At 40.8% G+C, this 18978-nt stretch overlaps 1 protein-coding gene across 4 annotated transcripts in view; it reads right to left on the bottom strand.

Annotated features, from left to right (window-relative positions):
• The window catches only part of LOC124238197 (major facilitator superfamily domain-containing protein 6), a 71689-nt gene extending 53627 nt beyond the window's left edge, over positions 1-18062 (bottom strand). The window contains exon 1 of one of the 4 annotated variants that reach the window (XM_046658869.1): positions 17993-18062. The gene's annotated coding sequence lies outside the window, so the exon portion shown is untranslated. Of the gene's footprint in view, positions 1-15122; positions 15207-16696; positions 16829-17233; positions 17471-17992 lie in introns of those variants that run through there. The other 3 variants (XM_046658866.1, XM_046658867.1, XM_046658868.1) reach the window with 3 other exon arrangements.
• Between the last annotated feature and the right edge of the window lie 916 nt (positions 18063-18978).

The following is an 18978-nucleotide window of genomic DNA, read 5'->3' as shown; positions in this document are numbered from 1 at the left end:
TGCATTCTGCATTTGGGAATCCCCAAAATGGCTAAAAATAAATAAAACATAATACCAAGTGTTAGTGAGGATGTGGAGCAACTGGAACTCTCATAGACTGCTGGTGGGAGTGTAAATTCATACATTACTTTGATAACTATTTGGGAACAGCTATTAAACCTGAGTGTATACCCTATTAAAACTACTAGATATGTATTAAATAGTAATATATTTGCCAAAAGACATCTACAAAAAGGTTCACAGAAGAATTCTAATAGCCCAAAACTGGGACCAACCTGTCTATAGCAGAATACACAAACTGTTATATGCATACAATAAAATACTATACAGCAGTAAAATGAACAAATTAAAACTACATGCAATGACAAAGATGAATCTCACAAACACAATAAGGACTGAGTGAAACATGAAGCAAAAATGTATATACTATATGATTCCACTTACATAAAATTCAAAAGCAGGCAAAACTAATTTATGGTATGAAAAGTCAGGGTAGACTTCTGCTTCCGAGAAGATGAAGTAGACATACTTTTCCCTACTGCTCCTACTAAGTACAACTAAAAATCTTGGACATTACATATAAAATAAACACTGAAGACTCTGAAAGGGAGACAGAAGAAGGCAGCCCGGTTAGGGACCTTGGTACCCAAAGAACAACATGAGGATGAGTGAGCTGAAGAACTCAGAAATACAAGTGAGTGCAGAACCAAAAAAGAAAAAAAAGGCCTCTTTAGCCATAGGACCAGCAAAGGGGCAGCCTACAAAAATAGAAAACTTTAGATAATAACTGCTGTACTCCAGTCAAATACCACAGAAAAAAAATTTGTGGCCCCACTTCCACCCCTGCCAGCAAAGTCCAAATGGAGAGCCTAGACTTCCACCCTCACCAGGCTACAGCAGGCACCCCAACTCCTCAGCCGAGGTGCTGTCAGGGAAGGCGAAGCAGGGGACTTGGCCCTTCATCACTGTGAGGCAGTAATGAGGCCATATCGCCACAACAGTGTCAGTGGAGGCCACACGGGGAGCCTGGACTGCCAAACCCACCTGTCAGTAACAAGGTACCCCACCCTTTCCCCATTGGGGCGGTGTCAGAGGAGGGCAAGGGACAGTCAGGACTTTTAGCACCACCCAGCAATAACAAGGTCACTCCCCCTGTCCTCACTGAGGTTTCAGTAGAGGCCACGTGAGGAGCAGTAATGAGGCACTCTTACCCCTCCTAGACAGGGAGGTATCAGTGGATGCCTAATGGTGCGCCAGAATATCCATCTTTACTTCACAGTAACAAGGAGCCCTTCTCCCTCAGGTATCAACAGGGCCTGAGTGCAGAACCTGGACTTCTACCTCCATCTGGCAGTAATGAGGTAGCATCTCCCATTCCCTTACCAGAGTAGGGTCAGAAAAGTCCAGCTAAAATAGAAGGTCCAGTGTCTCATAACATAATACCCAAATGTCCAGGTTTCACTTAAAAATAATGCATCATACCAAGAACCAGGAAGACCTCATACTGAATGGAGAAAGACAGATGCCAACACTGAAATAAGACTGTGAGAATAACCTAACAATGATTTTTAAACAGCCATCAAAAAATACTTCAACAAGCAATTACAAACATCCTTGAAACAAATGAAAAAAATAGAAAGGTGAAGTACAGAAACAGAAAGACTCAGCAAAGAAATATACAAAGAAAAACAAAATGGAAATTTTAGAACTGGAAAAATACAATAATCAAAATATATAAAAAAACTCAATGGATGGACTCAACAGTAGAATGGAGGAGAGATAGGGAAGAATTAGTGAAAGATAGAATAACAGAAATTATACAATCTGAACAACAAAGACAAAATAGATTGAAAAAAACATTAACAGAGCCTCAAGGACCTGTGGGACTACAACAAAAGATTGGCCATTCATGCCAACAGAGTCCTGGGAGAAGAGGAGAAAAAGGGCAGGGCTGAAGTACTCAAAAAAAATAAAAGCTGAAAACTTCACAAATTGGCAAAAGACATAAAGCTACAGATTCAAAAAGCTGAATGAACTCCAAACAAGAGAAATCCATGCCAAGACATATCACAGTCAAACTTTGAAAACCAAAGACAAAGAAAAAAATCAAAGAAAGCAGTGAGACAGGAATCATAACAGAAGAAAAAATCAAATTACAGCAGATTTCTCATCAGAAACCATGGACAGCAGAAGGAAGTGGCACAATATTTTTTAAGTGCTGAAAGAAAAGAATTCTCAACCCAGAATCCTATATCGAGAAAAAACACAGTCCAAAAGCCAGAAAATACAGACAAATATCCCTTATAGAAACACAAAACCCCTTAGCAAAATATTAGGAAAAAAAATCAGTGATATATAAAAAGAATCGTACACTATGACCTAATAGAATCTATTCCAAGGATGCAAGTCTGGTGCAATATTTGAAAATCAATTGATGTAATCCACCATATTAAGAAGCTAAAGAAAAAAAATCATGATCTTATCAATTGATGTAGAAAAAGCATTTGACAAAATTAAATATTCATTAATGAAAAGTCTCATAAAAATAGGAATAGAGGGAAACTTCCTCAACTTGATGAAGATCACCTATAAAAACCTACAGATAACATTACACTTAATGGTGAGGGACTGAACACTTTTTCTCTAAGATAAGGAACAAGGTAGGACTGTCTTCTCACACCACTCTTATGCAACATACTGCTGAAGCTCTAGCCAGAGCAATAACGAAAGAAAAGGAAACAAAAGGCATACAGATGAAGGAAGATGTAAACTCTCCTGCAGTTGACACGACTGTCTATGTAGGAAATCTCGAGAAATCTCCCAAATCTTCTAGAACCAATAAATGACTTTAGCAAATTCACAAGATACGAGATAAACATACAGAAAATCAATTGTGTTTCTATATACTAGCAATGAACACGTGGACACTAAAATTAAAAATATAATACCACTTATAATTTCTGAAAAGAAAAGAAAGGAAATATTTAGGTATAAACTAACAAAACCTGTGCAGGATGCTGATGAAAGAAATCAAAGATCTAAGTAAGCGGAGAGACATACCATGTTCATGGACTGGAATGCTCAACACAGTAAAGTTTTCAATTCTCCTCAAATTTATATACAAGATTAATGCAATCCCTATCAAAATCTCAGCAAGATTTTTTTTTGCAGATGTAGACAAGAGTATTCTAAAACTTACATTAAAAGAGAACCAAAATAGCTAAAGCAATTTTTTAAAAGATTTTTTCTATAGCTACACAGTAATAAGATTGTGTGGTACTGGCAGAAGGCTAGACAATAGATCAATGAACAGAACAGAGAACTCAGGAATAAATCCACATAAAAATGCCCAAATGATTTTTGACAAAGATGTGAAAACAATTTAATACAGAAAAGGCAACATTTTCAACAAATGGTACTAGAGCAATTAGACATCAATTTGCAAAAAATGAACATCAACCTAAGTCTTATACCTTATAGGAATATTAACTCAAAATGGATCATAGAGTTAAATGTAAAATGCCATGCTGTGGAGGCATCCCACATAGAAAATAGAGGAAGACTGGCACAGATGTTAGCTCAGGGTTAATCTTTCTCACCAAAAAAAAAAAAAAAGGAATACAAGCTTTTCATTTAAAAATATACTGCTGAACATCAAAGTAATAGTCTTAAAAGCAAAAGAAAGTAGCTGCCTCTGGGAGAGGAAATGAGGAGGGATGGCATAGAATGTTTTTTCGGTTTTTGTTCTTTTTTTAAAACAAGGTTTATAAACTTGTTCATTTTTTTAAAACTTTGTAGATGCATAACTCTGATTTAAAAAATAAAAATCAAAACTAAAAAAGAAATAAGCAGGCATATGAGCTTTGTCTTCGTAAAAGACAATTAAAAGCAGCTACTAGTATCCTTCTATCACAGACTAAAAATAGTTTTCGGAATTGTACAGAATGAATTCTGACTGCATGAATTCTAATCAGGTGGCCTTTAATTACTTAACCTTCATAAATCAACAGCTGAGTCTTTATCAAGTAGGTCAGAGAAAGACACAAAGTCCTCTTAAAAAAGCATAAGTCCCTGAATTGTCCAAGTGATGATGAAGAACTGATGCCCAAATGCTAACTCAAAGACGCAAAATATCTTACATTAGGATGTTGATTTAAACCTTGATGAGTGACTTTCTCCCAAGCCATTCTTTCTTCTGCATCTTACTCAAATGATTTTTGATTATCATAAGGTTACACAAAGTTTCTCAAGTTACATGAGTCTCAAAGTAGCAAAAAATGCAAAGTAGTTAAGGAAATGTTCCTGTAATATAACATTCAGTACCTTTTATATGAGTGTCACATTCAGTAACTTTTCTATGAATTTCAAATCTAAAAATACAAACAAAACTTTTAGTTCTAATTCAGGACATTAATATTTAGACAACATTTTCAGGTCATATTTAGATTTTGATGAAAAGGAACTGAAATAATCACATTGCAAACATAGCAAAAAAATAAAGTGTAACTATAGTCATCTGTGTGATCACAAGATCAGGGACAATAAAACACAAATGAACCGATATAAACTCAATATTTTAATAAAATTAAACTATGTCCCAAAGTAGGTCATGCTTTGAATGCCTTAGATACATTTAATTTGCCATAAGATTGATAGAGCAAGAATAAAGAGCAGTAAAACTATTTACATGCTGGATGAAGTACTTAATCTGAGTAGTTCACCAACGTGAACCTATTAAGCTAATAGTTTGTTTTAAACATCTGAGTTTTAGAGACTTTTTTAAAGGAAAATTTAAAAAAAAGAGAGAAGATGGCATTTCAAAGAATACACAGAAATAAATTTGTATACTTCTCTGGGAAATCTTTATTACAGGTTTTCAGTCAATGTTAACTGGATAAGGACTTTGTTTCTTTTTAGAAGTTTTCTCACCTAGCACTATTTAATGATAGTAATCAACACCATTAGTGTGAAAATACCACAAAGCCCTTTAAAACCTGGAAAGGCATTCTAGCAGTACCCACACTGAGTCATTCAAATAGCAGGTATTTCTGAATTACTGATGCGAGGCGGTAACATCATCCTTGTTAAAATTGATAGCTTTCTTCATTAAGTATTTAAATTAAAACTGCTCAAACATATACCAAGTTATCCACAAATATATGAGGATGGAAATGGATTCAACTTTTGAAGGAAAAAACCCTTAAAACTGAATATATTATTTGCAATAATAATTGCCAAAGGTCAGATTTACAACCACTATAACATAGCATCGACATAACTATCAGTGATGGAGAAGAAACAATCCTGGATAACACGGAAAGGACACTCCTGCTGCTGCCATTGCCATCATAACTCGATATTGCCCAGGGACCAGCACGGAAGCTGCCAAGTGGGGAAATCCATTTCTTCATCCTCAGCACTAGGTCTATGCTGTCAACTGTTACTGGCCATTCTCCATGCCTGTGAGCAATGGGAGTCCCAGAGCAGGACTCTAACTACTGCTGCAGTTTATTACCAGCATAGACACAGAGAAACAACTCTAAAGGAGCCTTAGAGTCCTGGTATTCACAGGCTACACTCTTGAACATTCTGTTCAACCCTCAGAATTTTCCAGGAAGAGCTTTCCTCAGAGGCACAGCGTTCAGTGTCAAATCTAACAGATCTTTTTTCAATAAGGATCGCTTTAGCATCTGGTAGACATTTAGCCAATGTCATGAAAAAGAAGTATAAGGTAGGTTTTATAACAGCAACACAAGCTACAAGGGCATTAAGGTGCACAACGGTGAACGACTATTTTAGAATCTTCCTCTTCCTTTTGGAGCATTTGGAAATGGCTCCTTTATGGCTATACCAAACTGTGAAAGAGTCAAAACTTGTTCTAGTCCTGTCAGCCCAGTTTGATTCTCCAGCGTCCAGTCTGAGCCCTCCAGGCACTCAGCGCTGCCCAAAAGCTCCCCACAGCTGCTACTGACAGCATTCCACTTGGACTGAAACTCCTCCCAGACCCCGGAACCTACCATCCTTGTCATTCTTGGTGGACCTGTCCCAGGCTCACAGCAAAATGTGTCTGCTAGGTGACAGACAAATTGATCCACATAATGGTTAATGCGGCCCCTGTGGTTGCTCATCTTGACAACATATTTGTATTTCAGTAAGGGCTCTGTGGGCTCTATTATAATCACTATTATTACTAACAACAACACAACAACACTTAAGTAACACTTGCTATGGGTTTAACATGTATTAACTCATTTAATCTTCACCACAGTTATGTGGGTTGAGAATGACTACTTTCTCCACTTTATAAACGAGGAAACTGAAGCACAGAGAAGGTAAATAATTAGCCCAAGGTCACATAGCGAGTAAGTAGCAGACCTGGGATTCAAATCCAGGCAGCCTATGCTCTTAGCAGATACTGGGTCTTGATGCATTATGCAAGCTATACTAGACAGGGATGTCAAAAACTTAGTCTTGGGCCTCAAAGACTTGCTTTATAGTTGAAAAGATGAGCCCAAAACCCAAGGAAGATCTAAATGACAAGTCGGAAGAATAATAGAAGAGAATCCACATAGCACCGTATAATTAACAAAAAACGTTACAGACAATGGGGTGCTTCCGAAGTTCAGAGCAGAGAGCCCAAACTTCAGATAGGGGTTGTCAAGAGAATGAGGGACTTAACTCGAACCTTGAAAGATGTGGAGGATTTGCCTTAGGCAAAGAGGAATGGGAAAACTATTCTAGGATGTCACGATGGTAGAAAAGAAAAGACAGCAGGAGATCCTGAAAAGGTTAATACTGGGGTTGAAGGGCATATGAGGCTAGCAGACAGCATCAGATTAGAGAGGGCCTTTAATATGAAGCTGAAGGATGATAGGAGAGAACATAAAATACTACATTAGAGAGTTATATTGAAAATAAAGACTTTTTTTTTAATCCAACAAATATAAACTTGGCACCCACCGTCGGATGGGATGCGTGCTAGCTGATCAATAATTCAAATGGTGAAGAAGATGCAGGCCCTTCTATCAAGTCCAGTGGCGAGAAAAAGACCGGGAAAACACAGCCACAACATACTGTGCTCAGGGTTAAAACAGGAAAAAGCCGGGGTGACATAGGAATCTCTGGGTGGGACCTTAGGGGAGTTTTAAAGGATGAATAAGAGTAACCACAGGAGGAGCAAGCGAGGGCCAGATCAGGAAGGGCCTTCTACACACTACTGACTAGGGGATGAGTGTGGAATCCTAGCCCTGTCAGTGCGTAACTGTGGCTTTGAGAAAGCTACTGACTTCTCTAAGTCTTAGTCGCTTCATCTGCAAAATGAGGAACATAGCGATACTTTTCTGTTAGTGTAGCTGTGAGGATGAAAAAGCATAATACATGTTAAACTCTTAGCACAGTGCCTGATATATAATAAGAACCTGTAGGTATGATTTATTTTGAGCACAATGGGGAGCCACTGAAGAGAATGAAACAGGATCATACAATGGCCACATCTGTATTTTACAAAGATCAATATGGCTTCAGTGCTGGAAATAGATTGACAGGGTTTTGCCACTGCAACCCCTACTAAACATTTCCTAACATTTGACCTTTTATTTTAGGGTACTAGTCTTAACACAAATTATAAGTACAAATATCCTGTGATGGAATCATTTTAGACAGTACTTTATGAATCGTATCTAATGCAATCTTTCATAACACCTGGAAATAGACTAACCTTGTAGTATTTTCCTGACTCCACCCTCTACTTCTAGAGATTGCTCTCACTCCTCAGCTTCTGTAGGATTTATGGGTAATTTTATTGCTCTTTTTATAGATATTTCCTGTCTGCCCAACTAGGTTATAAACTCCCTGACGGAGGAATCTAGTACTTAGCATATTGCCTTTTACTCCTCTAAGCTCTTAATGAATACTGATTATTTTTGACAAGCACCTGATGGCAATATACATATAAGATTTTACTGAAGTTTAATGTGACAGAGATTAATTTTAGGAAATGTAGAGAGAAGTTCCAGTTGCTCTCCTGGCTTTGACAAATCAGTGCCTCTTTGAGCCTCCCTTTCCTCATTGTAAAATGGGGATAAAAACACAAACCCAAGTCAACTAACTCACAAAGGGGTGATTTATGTATGCTTAAATGAAATGTACGGAAAAGCATTTTTCTAACTCAAAAGTAACATATGAACATTTCTTGGTGGTGGTGGTTATGATCTTATTCTAGGGCATAATATTTCATTAAAATGCTGGGCCTTATTATGCAATTATTCCAAAAGCCTTCTTCCTAAGTGAATGTTCTAGAATTATTTTGCACCACCTCCAAACTAGGCTAGCATTTTATAAATTAATGTTCATGAATTTATGTTCACATCCATCTCCACATCCACAGCCTAATTTGGGGGGAGTACACTGGTTCCCTAGAGAAGACATTGTTGGATTATGGACTAGAATGATAATTAAGTATCTCCAGACAGAAATAACTATTCACTGAAAATATAGTCCTCTGTACTACCAGGGGAAAGGTGGGGTGGGGGGTGGACACAAAGGGTGAAGTGGTGCACGTACAACACGAATGACAAACATCAATGTACAACTGAAATTTCACAAGATTGTAACCTATCATTAACTCAATAAAAAAAAGATGATCAAAAAATATATATATATAGTCCCCTGTAGGAACATTTTAATTATATTTGTAACATAACAAATGTGAAAGAAAGGAGCTGAAATCCTAACATATATTCCTTCAAACTGCTAAGAGGGTAAAAGGAACAAATTATTTTTACCTCTTAAGGGTGTGTGGGGGAAATAGCCTTTAACCCTAAATGTGGCTTTAGTAATAAAAACCAAGTGGATTTTCACTTTCACTTTCACTTTGTGGAAGACATAATTAAATATCAATAAAAAATTTTGTAACTTAGGTCCTTAGACCTTATCAACCATCACGGAAGCAGATTCCCATTCATTTCTTTTTAGACTTTTGATTAAATATTGTGCCAACAGCTTATAGTATAAATTTGAAGCAGGCCCTAGAATCTCATTTCCTTCTACCTCTCGAACTTCCTGTCTGAAAACAAGCCCAGTGTGAGGAACAAGTAACAGTTCATATTACAGAATGAAAAAAAATATTTTTTAAAAGATATTCATATCTTTTGAGTTTCTCCAAAAACAAAAAATCCAATAAACGTTCAAAACGGGAAGTGAAATTAATCGAATATGCTGCTGCTGATACTCCGCAGTTATTTGTCCAGAAAGAAGACAATGCAGGGATTTAAGGGGGTCCCAGAACCTTTGCAGAAGTAGAACCAATGCACAGTCATCTCTCCCTAAACAAAGATCAGTAGCCAGACACAGCAATGAAATCGATTGTTTAGGATAACCAAACTAACGGACAGGCTGGGTTTCCAATATTCACTGCACTTCAAGTGCTGAAGCGTAGAAACCATTTCCCGATTGAAATAATATTTCAGATAGTGGTAGCACCCATATTACTGAACCAAGAGTACTAAAAGTACCTAAGCGTAACAGAGCACATAACTTTTAAATTAGGGGAATTCTGGAAGCCACCAACACATCTCCCAGGACAGGCCCACCCAGAGCTTGCCTACTCACTCCCCTCCAGCCATGAGCCCCAGCAGTGGGCATGGAATCACAGGTGGCTTGCTTCCTCCAGGGCAATGGTTCCAACCTGTGGGAGCCACAGAGTCACTGCCAGTGATCTTTGAAGGCACTAAATAAATGTGTCACACACAATGTGTTTCAAATGTGTATTGTTGCTACCACCAGACATATATTTCTCTAATAAATGCTAATGCAATTCTTATTAGCTTTCTATCATTATGCATTTTCTCAGATAGGGGACCCTACAAGCACAACTATTTTCAGGTGGGAGCCTGGGAAATCTATCAATACTGAAAAGGTGTCTTCAAACTCCTTCTAGGTAACAGAACAGGTACAGGGTTAGACAGGAGAGAAAGAGGGGAGGATGGCACCTGGTCAGCACCAAGCTGCAGTGAAACTGGGAGCCACAGCAAGTCAACACTTCCCATTTGAGAACTGTCTGTATTATCAAATTATTTACTATTTTAACGAACATAAATGCAATCTTTGTTTCTTTGCCAAGAATGCAACATGGAAAATCTCAGACTTCTCTTTTCAAAGCATAAAACAAAAGATTTTTAAAAGGTTGATATTGAACACAGTTATTCGCTTAAGGTTTAAAAAAAGATTTTCCTCAATAAATCAATGCCGCCTATACCTTAGAAGCAATTTATACAGAATATATATTAGCAAAAAATTAAAAGACAAATTACAATTCTATTAAAATGTTTTTTGGTTTATTTTTAAACCTGGTTATATTAATCCCTGTTTTATACACACAGATGCATAAAATTTTTTTTCAAATCTTTTCAGAAAAGGACTGACTCAGGTAAACACAATTAGTATAGGAATATGGGTCTAAGATCTAAAAATCCTAGGAACACAGAAAAAGCAGACTGTGGAAAAATAAGAATTATAATGAGAAACAAAAACACAACTCCAGGTATTAGTAATATAACATAACAGTGGGCTCTGGTACAGGTATTATATATATAAAATAATGCTATATTTACAATGAATGCTTGATAAATGCTTATTTAATAAAAGATGTGTTATTAATCGGCTATTCTGACACTATTAGACACTGAGGAAGCTAAGAGAGTTAAAGAAAGAATAATCTATCCATAAGACAGGAATTTTAAACAGAAATTCATAAGTGCTTCTTTTCCAGACATAACTTTTATGTGTACAATTTAGATCAAAACATAGACTTCAAGGTTTAAAATACATTTTTCTATAGACAGGTAGCTACTATCAATGATTTTTGCTTATATGCCCTAAATACACTATAGTCTAAAATAATTTCTATCCTAAGCACATTCCAATCTATGTAATCTAAAACTGTTTTGTTCCTTATGCTGTTCAGACTGATAAACTGAGAGTTACCACGTACTATCCATTTCTTTCAGAAAAAGATTCATTACCCAGCTCACTAAAGAAAAAAGATACTTACTATACGAGCCATACCAATACTTTTGAAAATAAAAATACTCAATGGTGGTAAACATGAAAATTGACAGGCACTCATTCACTGAGAGTAGAAGTATAACCTTTCTAGAAGGCAAAGATTCAAGTGTAACTATGTTTCTTTTAGTAGTTTTCATAATAATCAAAACTGAAAGAAAGTAAGTAATCAGTGGAGTTGAATAAATTACAGCATAGCCATATGAGACAAAAATAGAACCTTATATCCACAGGAAGGAAAAATAGAACTTAATTAATGAAACAATAAAACAATTAAATAGAATGTATAGAATACGGGGAAATGCTCGCGACCTATGCACCACATTAAGTGAAAAAAAGCAGGACACAAATCTCTACATACTGCAAGAGTTTATATCTGTGAATCTATGTACTTCATACTAAACATATGTCAGAAAAAGACTTGAAGAAAATAACATCAAAATGTTACCAGGGGTTATCTCTGAGAAGTAAAATCAAGAGTTACCTTAATTTTTTTTTCTTATATTTCACTGGCTTTTTCTTCAGTGAGCATTTATCACTTTTAAAGTACATATGAAAAATGCATTATTTTAAATACAAGGCATTTGAGTGACAGTCAGGACACCCATGATCTTGGAGTTCCTGAAAGGTCCTAGGAGTTGCTAAATAGAAGTCTGCTTTTCCTGGTTCCCAGGAACAGCAATGAAAGGGCCTGTGATCAGGGCTCTGAGACACTCTCAAAAGATACTACACCTTCAAAATGCAGGGAGCCTCATTATATAGGAAATAAAATTAAAATGTGTGTCATTTTTATCCTTTTGAAAGGATAACAATAAAGCCTTTTATTCAAACTTCCTCATAAAGGTGAATTTGGGTTCTGAAATTATTTTGAAATAGAATTAAGAGTGCACTCCACAATAGCTACAGAAGCTTGACTGTGCCGGACCAGATCAGAGCGTTTCTTTAAAGTCACAGATGCTGTGCACGTCACTCCATAGGGTTCTGTTTCACATGTTTGGTGTGGGGGCTTTGGGCTTGGCTCTGTGGAGAGAGGCCTTGTTTACCTTGGGCTCCAGTGTCTTCTACCTTAACCTTGTCCCGAACAGTGCCCACAGCAGTTATAAGAGCAGAACTGGCCACATGGCTCCTAAGGACTCCCTCCTCCCCTGTCCCAGGGCTCGGAGCTCCTCTGGAGTCCTGGGCCCTGCTGGCCACATCTTCACTCCTCACCCTGTACTGCAGCGGGCCCCCCGCTGAGGCGCTGATGAAAGTGGAGGGCCCCTACATGACCACCTGGGCAGCTAACCACCAGCCCAGGCTCCTCACTCACTTTCCCTTGGCACAGTTAACCCACAAATCAGGCTTGTTGAGACAACACCAGTTCCTCTCTCTAGTTCTCCTTTTATCCTCCGCAAAGCCACAGCAGAGCTCCCTCCAGCCACTACTGACTCACGATGTCCCGTCTCCTCCTCTTCCCTATCCCACTCTTAATTTCAGATCAAAACACTTCCTCAGAGTCATTCAAAATTGCACTTTCCTGTTTTCTACTTGCAGAATGTTCCCTGAGTTGGTCTCCCCTTCTCAAACACATGCCAGAACAAATGTCAAGAAAGGTGTCTTGGCCCTCCTTTGGTCAGTCCTCTTTCATACCTGTGGAATATGGTTTACCCAAGAGCCCAGATTTCTTCCCATCTTTGCCCCATTCTCTCCCATTCCTAAAATGCAGGAGGACCACCAGGTCATAAGGGAATACGGAGCTCTCATTGACACTTCCAAACCTGAACATCCCTTCAACACAATCATCAACACATCTACAGCTCAGCCACATTTACATTACACTGGACCAAGGCACATGGAGGCAGCTTTTTCTTTTTTCTTTTCTTTTTCTTTTTTTGGTGAGGAAGACTGGCCCTGAGCTAATACCTGTTGGCAATCCTCCTCTTTTTGCTCGAGGAAGAGTGGCCCTGAGCTAACATCTGTGCACATCTTCCTCTATTTTGCAGGTGGGACACATCACAGCATGGCTTGATGAGTGGTGAGGATCCATGCCCATGATCTGGGCCGCTGAAGCTGAACTTAACCAATACGCAACCCAGCCAGCCCAGAGGCAACTTTTAATCCATACAACACTCACGGTACTTTCTGCTAGTGCTGAGGTAGGGGTGTACTCGTGTGCTACTTAGAGTCACAAACTAGCAACCAGAGTTCTAATATCTACAGCAGACATATATTAATACATAGGCTCAAGGTTTAGGTGTTTCACATTTTTTTTATTTGCTGTGGTTTGGTTTGGCTTGGTTTTGGGCTCTGCACCAATAAACCATTGTCTTAGCAAATGACTCTGATGGTTTCCGAAAGCTGCCTGACCAACTAACTTAATTTAGACAATGCCACTTTACAAAAAAGTAAATTAGTATCTTCTAAATACAGACAACGAAAAACAGCTACAAAGCAAATGTCACTGAAATCCAACAATAAGGCTAAGTACTAGATAACCCGTCATTCAGGATTTAAGTCAACGAGTCAGCTGACACAGGCCCAGCTCACCTTCCAAAAGGCTAGTAAAGTATAGTAAATGGCCACAGACAGCTAATGTTGGATAAACAACCACACAGGAATTATACCTAAATGGAATGTTCCTGATGGAGACATGAAGATGTTTTCATTGCCCCTCACAGAATTTGCTTTAGATATATACGTTTGCTGTGCCCTGGGAAATGCCACATTTGTTTTGCTTTGAGTAAGAAGTTTTACCTAAACTGGCTTTGTGCTAGGGTAGGATTTTGCACTTGATTTCTGGGTTTAAAGAGAAACCATTGAGCAACAGAGCTTCCTAAATCAAAAGACTGAGATTTCCCTTTCCCAAGACAGAATTAGAACCTGAAATGAAATGTTGGATGACACCTAAAATTGTCAGAATATCTCTTCTGCAAAATAATTTTCCAATTACCTTTTTCTCAGGATTGCCTATTGCATTTATAATGAGCCAACCTTATTCAGATTTCCTTCAAGTACAAAACACAAGAAGCATGTGTTTTCTTGATTCTGAATGTATTTGGCTCCGGATTTCTAAGTCTGAGCAGGGAAATGTATTAATTTTTAAGGGTTCTAAGCAATGCCTTTTTTAATATTACATAAAACTAAGCAGAATTGTGGGATTGTATATAATAAATATATATACACATCAGACTAAATTAACTTAATGATAACTTGCTCCTCCTGAAATTATGTTACTAAAGATAATTGCACCTAAAGTCACGCAGAATGCCATAATCTCATGAAATGACACAGCAAGTCAATTTATTTCTCCTACTCCTACCTTCTATGTAAAGAACAGTCATGCTTCCAAAGACAGCCACGACCAGCAAGACCAGGAAGAAATTCTTATCGCCCTAGCCTGGCAGATAAATTGCGGTGCGCACCAAAGCATTCTTATTGACGACGAAAATTGGGGGTGCTGTAGAACACGTTAGAGATACTTTTAGAAAAGGTAAAAATCAGTCATCTAAGACTCTCCACCCTTTGCTCCCATACCTGGAATTCCCAGAATATCACCTTCCTCTTTGATCTCTTGAGTCTCCTTTCACTTCCCTAATGTTAGACAGTTTAGGCACTTTCAGTTTTTTTCCTATTTTCGATTTTTATTAAGTGAATCAATTCTATTCTTTTTGTTTCCATTTTTAGTTTATATAATAAAAGAACAAATGCTTGTTGCAAAAATTTTTTTAAAAAAGCCAAAACGTACTTTATAAATAAAAAGTAAAAGCGCCCTCTTCTCTGCACCCCCTCCCACTTCCTTCAGGCAGCCTCTGGCAACAGTTGAGGGACAATGAGGTACAGCGATGCCTGTATGCAGGTTTAAGTGTATGCATACAAATCTCTTCTACAATTTCCTTTTTTCACTTACTATATCTTGATTTTTCCCAAGACAATATACCAAAGCAGCTAACAGACACGTTTACAGTTACTGCATTTCTTCCTTTCGCTAGAATAAGATGGTTAAATCGAGATTTACCGAATATCAAAAGAAGTAAAAGGCTAATACTAAACATATCTTTGGTTATATTAGTTTTTACACTTACCTTCAATCTAAAAATGGAGAGAACAAATGGGTAAATATATATGCGTTAATATACACGCACTACAAATATACAGATTATCCCACGTAGAAAATATTAACAAATATATGTACGCCGAAGCAACATTAATTTTCAAAGTTCAGAAGCACCACCCTGCGTAGGTGGTGAGGCTGAACAGGGAGGCACACCATGTGGAAATTTCCTAGGCTCTGGAGCCAGAGACACGGGGTCAAATCTAACTCCACCTCTCACTGATTATGTGGTTTGTAGAAGTTCCTTAACCCTTCCGAGCTTCCTTTCCACCATCCACAAGACCGGGGAAAAGACTTACCTTACAGCAATTTAGAAATTACATGTTTAAGATGGTGCTTACACATAGTAAGTGTTTACAAAGTGCCTTATTACTGTTAAAATTCCAGAAACTATATACAACAGACTTAGCGATCCAATACCTCAGACCACCAGCTACCTGCAAAGGTGCTGTTTTGCTTATCTTTGTGTTTCAGTTCGCCTTCACGTTTTTATATTTACCTTATTTCTACAGACACGGAAAGTGCCTCCGAAACAAATTACAGTAAACACTCTTAGCTGCTTTAATGCATTCCCGAAATATGATCCTCTCTCCTCCCACTCCCCCAGTGTTTTGCTCTGGGCACATTAGCAATCTCCCAGACTCCTCCTAAGCAATCTTAAATTTCACTTACAACTTGTGATGAACACAAGCCACCTGATTATCACTAAGTAACTGAAAATATCTTCCACGTCTGCTGATGACAGCAACTTAAAGCATCAAAAGCTGACCTCCCTATCCTCTCCTTTTACTTAACAAGGCCATCAATGATGCATACACCTTTAGCTGGCTGGTGGCCATGTCTTGGGGAAGCGATGCTCTGCAGACACCAGGCAGCTACCAAACACAGACCCGCTTTTATCACATGTTGTTGGTCAACTGTATGTCCACCCACCCTTTATGCTCATTTATATTGAAGAGCTTAGATTTCCACAAAATCCTAAACTTCTAGAACAATTAGGGGTAAGGCTGGCCACTGTACTAGCCAGTCGTCTCTTTTTACATGTGAGAAAGCTGAGACAGAGGAAGATGTGACATGCCCATGGACATAGAACTATTTAGACACCAGTTGGGCTTAGAACCTCAACTCTTTAAGGTTCCTTCCTACTATTAATAGGCAAGATTTTATCTGTTCAGGAGCTCTGCATGGTATTTACTAAATATTTTTAGATGAAAGGAAATGTTTGTGGTTGCAAATGTGTGTGGGAGAAGCAAAATGCACCATATGCCGGCCTTAAGGCTAATGAATCCACCTGTCTGTCGACGTGGGGATGGAATAAATCACCGGGAAAGTTGCTTTTGGAATTTTTCACCAACCTGCTTGAATTTACGGGGGGCTGTGTAGGGAAGAAATAGGACCCAGAAGGACTAGCAACCGGCATCACCACCTCAAAAGGGCTCTAGGGACGTGTTAGACCAAATGGAAGTCAACAAGCACGAGGAGGGGCAATTTTTCCCAGGATGGCAGCAGGCAGAGGGAAGAGGTATTTTTTCCGTATTTATTCACCTGGGGAGGCAGACGCTGTCAATTTCTTCCTCTTGCCACACAAGTGGCCACGACCTTGTCACTGGGGCTGTCTGGCGGTTCTCGCCACCCCCTTTCTCCCGAGGATGTTTATGGCCAGGGCGCGCGCGGGGCTGGGCCGAGAAGGGCCTGGACCTCGGGGCGCAGCCCTCACCCCACGCCCGGCGCTGCGGGCTCCGGGCCAGGGCTCCCCTGGGCAGCGCCTTTGTTTTCCCGACTCCAGTTACGTTTGCGGAAGTGCTGCCCGCGCCCGGCGAGCCCGGGGTGCCGGCTGCAGCTCGCCCGGCACCCCCTAAAGATGACAGCTGACCCGGAGGCCGAGCGGAGGGGGCAGCGGCGGGCGAGCAGGGCTGGGAGCGGAGACACCCCTCCCCCGCCCTCCCCGGGGCCCCTCCTCTGAAGCCCCCTCCCGACAGCAGGTGTGCGCGCCCCAGGGGCCTCCCTGCCCCGAGGCCCCGCGCGGCCCCCACGGGGGAGGCCAGGGTGGGGCTCCCGGCCGCCCCCGCAGGGCCGACTCACCTGCTGCGGGCGGCGGCGGCGCTCAGCGGCGCGGGGCGCGCGGAGCCCTCTCCCGCGGGCGCGGGGCGGTGGCTGCCGGCGCCAGGGCGGCGGCTGTCGGGGCGGCGCGCACCATCTCGTCCTGGGGGCTGCGGCGGGTGGGGCGGGATGCGGCGGAGGGATGCGGGCCGAGCGCAGCCGGCAGCGCGACCTTGTCTCCGCTGCCGCCTCCTCCGGCCCGGGCCTCTGCCGCTCTCCGGCTGGCCCGGGTCAGGTCTGGGCGCTGAGGACCCACCGCCAGGTGCAGCGCTCCGCCTCCTGCGGCGCGGCGGATGCGTCGGCAGCCGCTCCTCCCGGCCTCCCGCCAGCCCTGGCGGCCCCTGGGGACCGGGCGCCCAGCCCCGCTCCGGAGGCGCGCTGAGGAGGGGAAGCGACCGCGAGGCTCTATCCCCGCATCCTCCGACCCCCACCCTGGCTCGAACCCCCCATCCCCATCCCCCTACACCCTCATTCCCCGACACCCCTTCAGGCAAATGATGCAGGCCTAGCTCCGGGGGGAGGGGGCGGGGAGTAGATGGCCGCCTGGTTGAGAATAGTAATAGTAATAATAATAATAGCCATCTTTTATGGAACGCTCATCAAGTGCAGGTACAACGCTAATGCTATTGATGCGTTCTCTGTGTCTCTAGTCCCCGGCCTTGGCAAACTGTCCTCACTTGACCCGGGAGAGAGGAACGGGGCGGGGGACCCGAGGCAAACAGCCGGGGTCTCAGGACTCACCAGGGAAGGATTCACCAAGGCTAAAGCACCCTTTTAAATTGGGAAGGTGCTACCGAGTTATCTGGCGCCTTGCTAAAGAGGTAACCATGTTTGTCGCACTAAGAACGTAATTGAAGTTGTATTTCTGGTTAGACACGCAGAGAGGGTGGGGAGAGTGGAGTGGGTTGTAAAAGATATCATTCCTACAGTAAGTATTTTTGGGTGCCTGCAATGGGCTCTGGGGGCGCCAGATCTGTTCTCAGGGAGCTTGTGGTCTTGTTCTGGCAATAACAATAATAATAATGGCAGCCGATATTTATGAACATTTCTTATATCTGAAGCACTGAGTACCATTTAAGCCTTATCATAATCCTACAGGTATAGGTAAATGATTCCCATTTTACAACTGAGAAAACCGAGGCTGAACTTTAATGTGACCTATGCAAAATTACTAAATAGTAGAAGAGAGAGAAGTCGTCTTTTATCTCCAGGGCTTAAGCTCTTAACCAGAAATCATATGGATGAGAATTTTATGGGCCCTGAAGCTTGAGCATTTGCAGTCCCTCTTTAGGAAAAATCAAACAAAATTATAAAGACAAGGTTGCTATGCCCCAGCCCAGCCCACAGCCCCCCTCACCACCCATCCGGGCCCTAGGAACCGTCCCTGAAGCTTAAGCTGCCTTTTCCTCCTGATAAACCCACTTGCAACACTGATGCATAAAAGCAAACCAGTTAAAGGCAGTGAGTGCTAAGGTTTCAAATGAAAGAAGTTAAGGTGGTTGTTGGACTCAACAACACGGAAGACTGAATTGGGTCTCACGTGGCCTCGAGCAGCTTCCTGTTGAATTGTTTGGGACTGAACAGCTCACAAAGTACCAAGCTGATAGCTGTCACGATAGAAATACCAATCTTCTTATCTGTCCAGCTATTAAAAGGAGCAACCTTTTCAGAAAGAAAAGGAAGAAAGTCTACCATGGTTCAGGTTCTCTCCTACATGTGAAAGGAGA

The sequence above is a fragment of the Equus quagga genome, chromosome 4, assembly GCF_021613505.1.
Source record: "Equus quagga isolate Etosha38 chromosome 4, UCLA_HA_Equagga_1.0, whole genome shotgun sequence".
NCBI lineage: Eukaryota > Metazoa > Chordata > Mammalia > Perissodactyla > Equidae > Equus > Equus quagga.
This window is presented reverse-complemented; position numbering and strand designations above follow the sequence as displayed.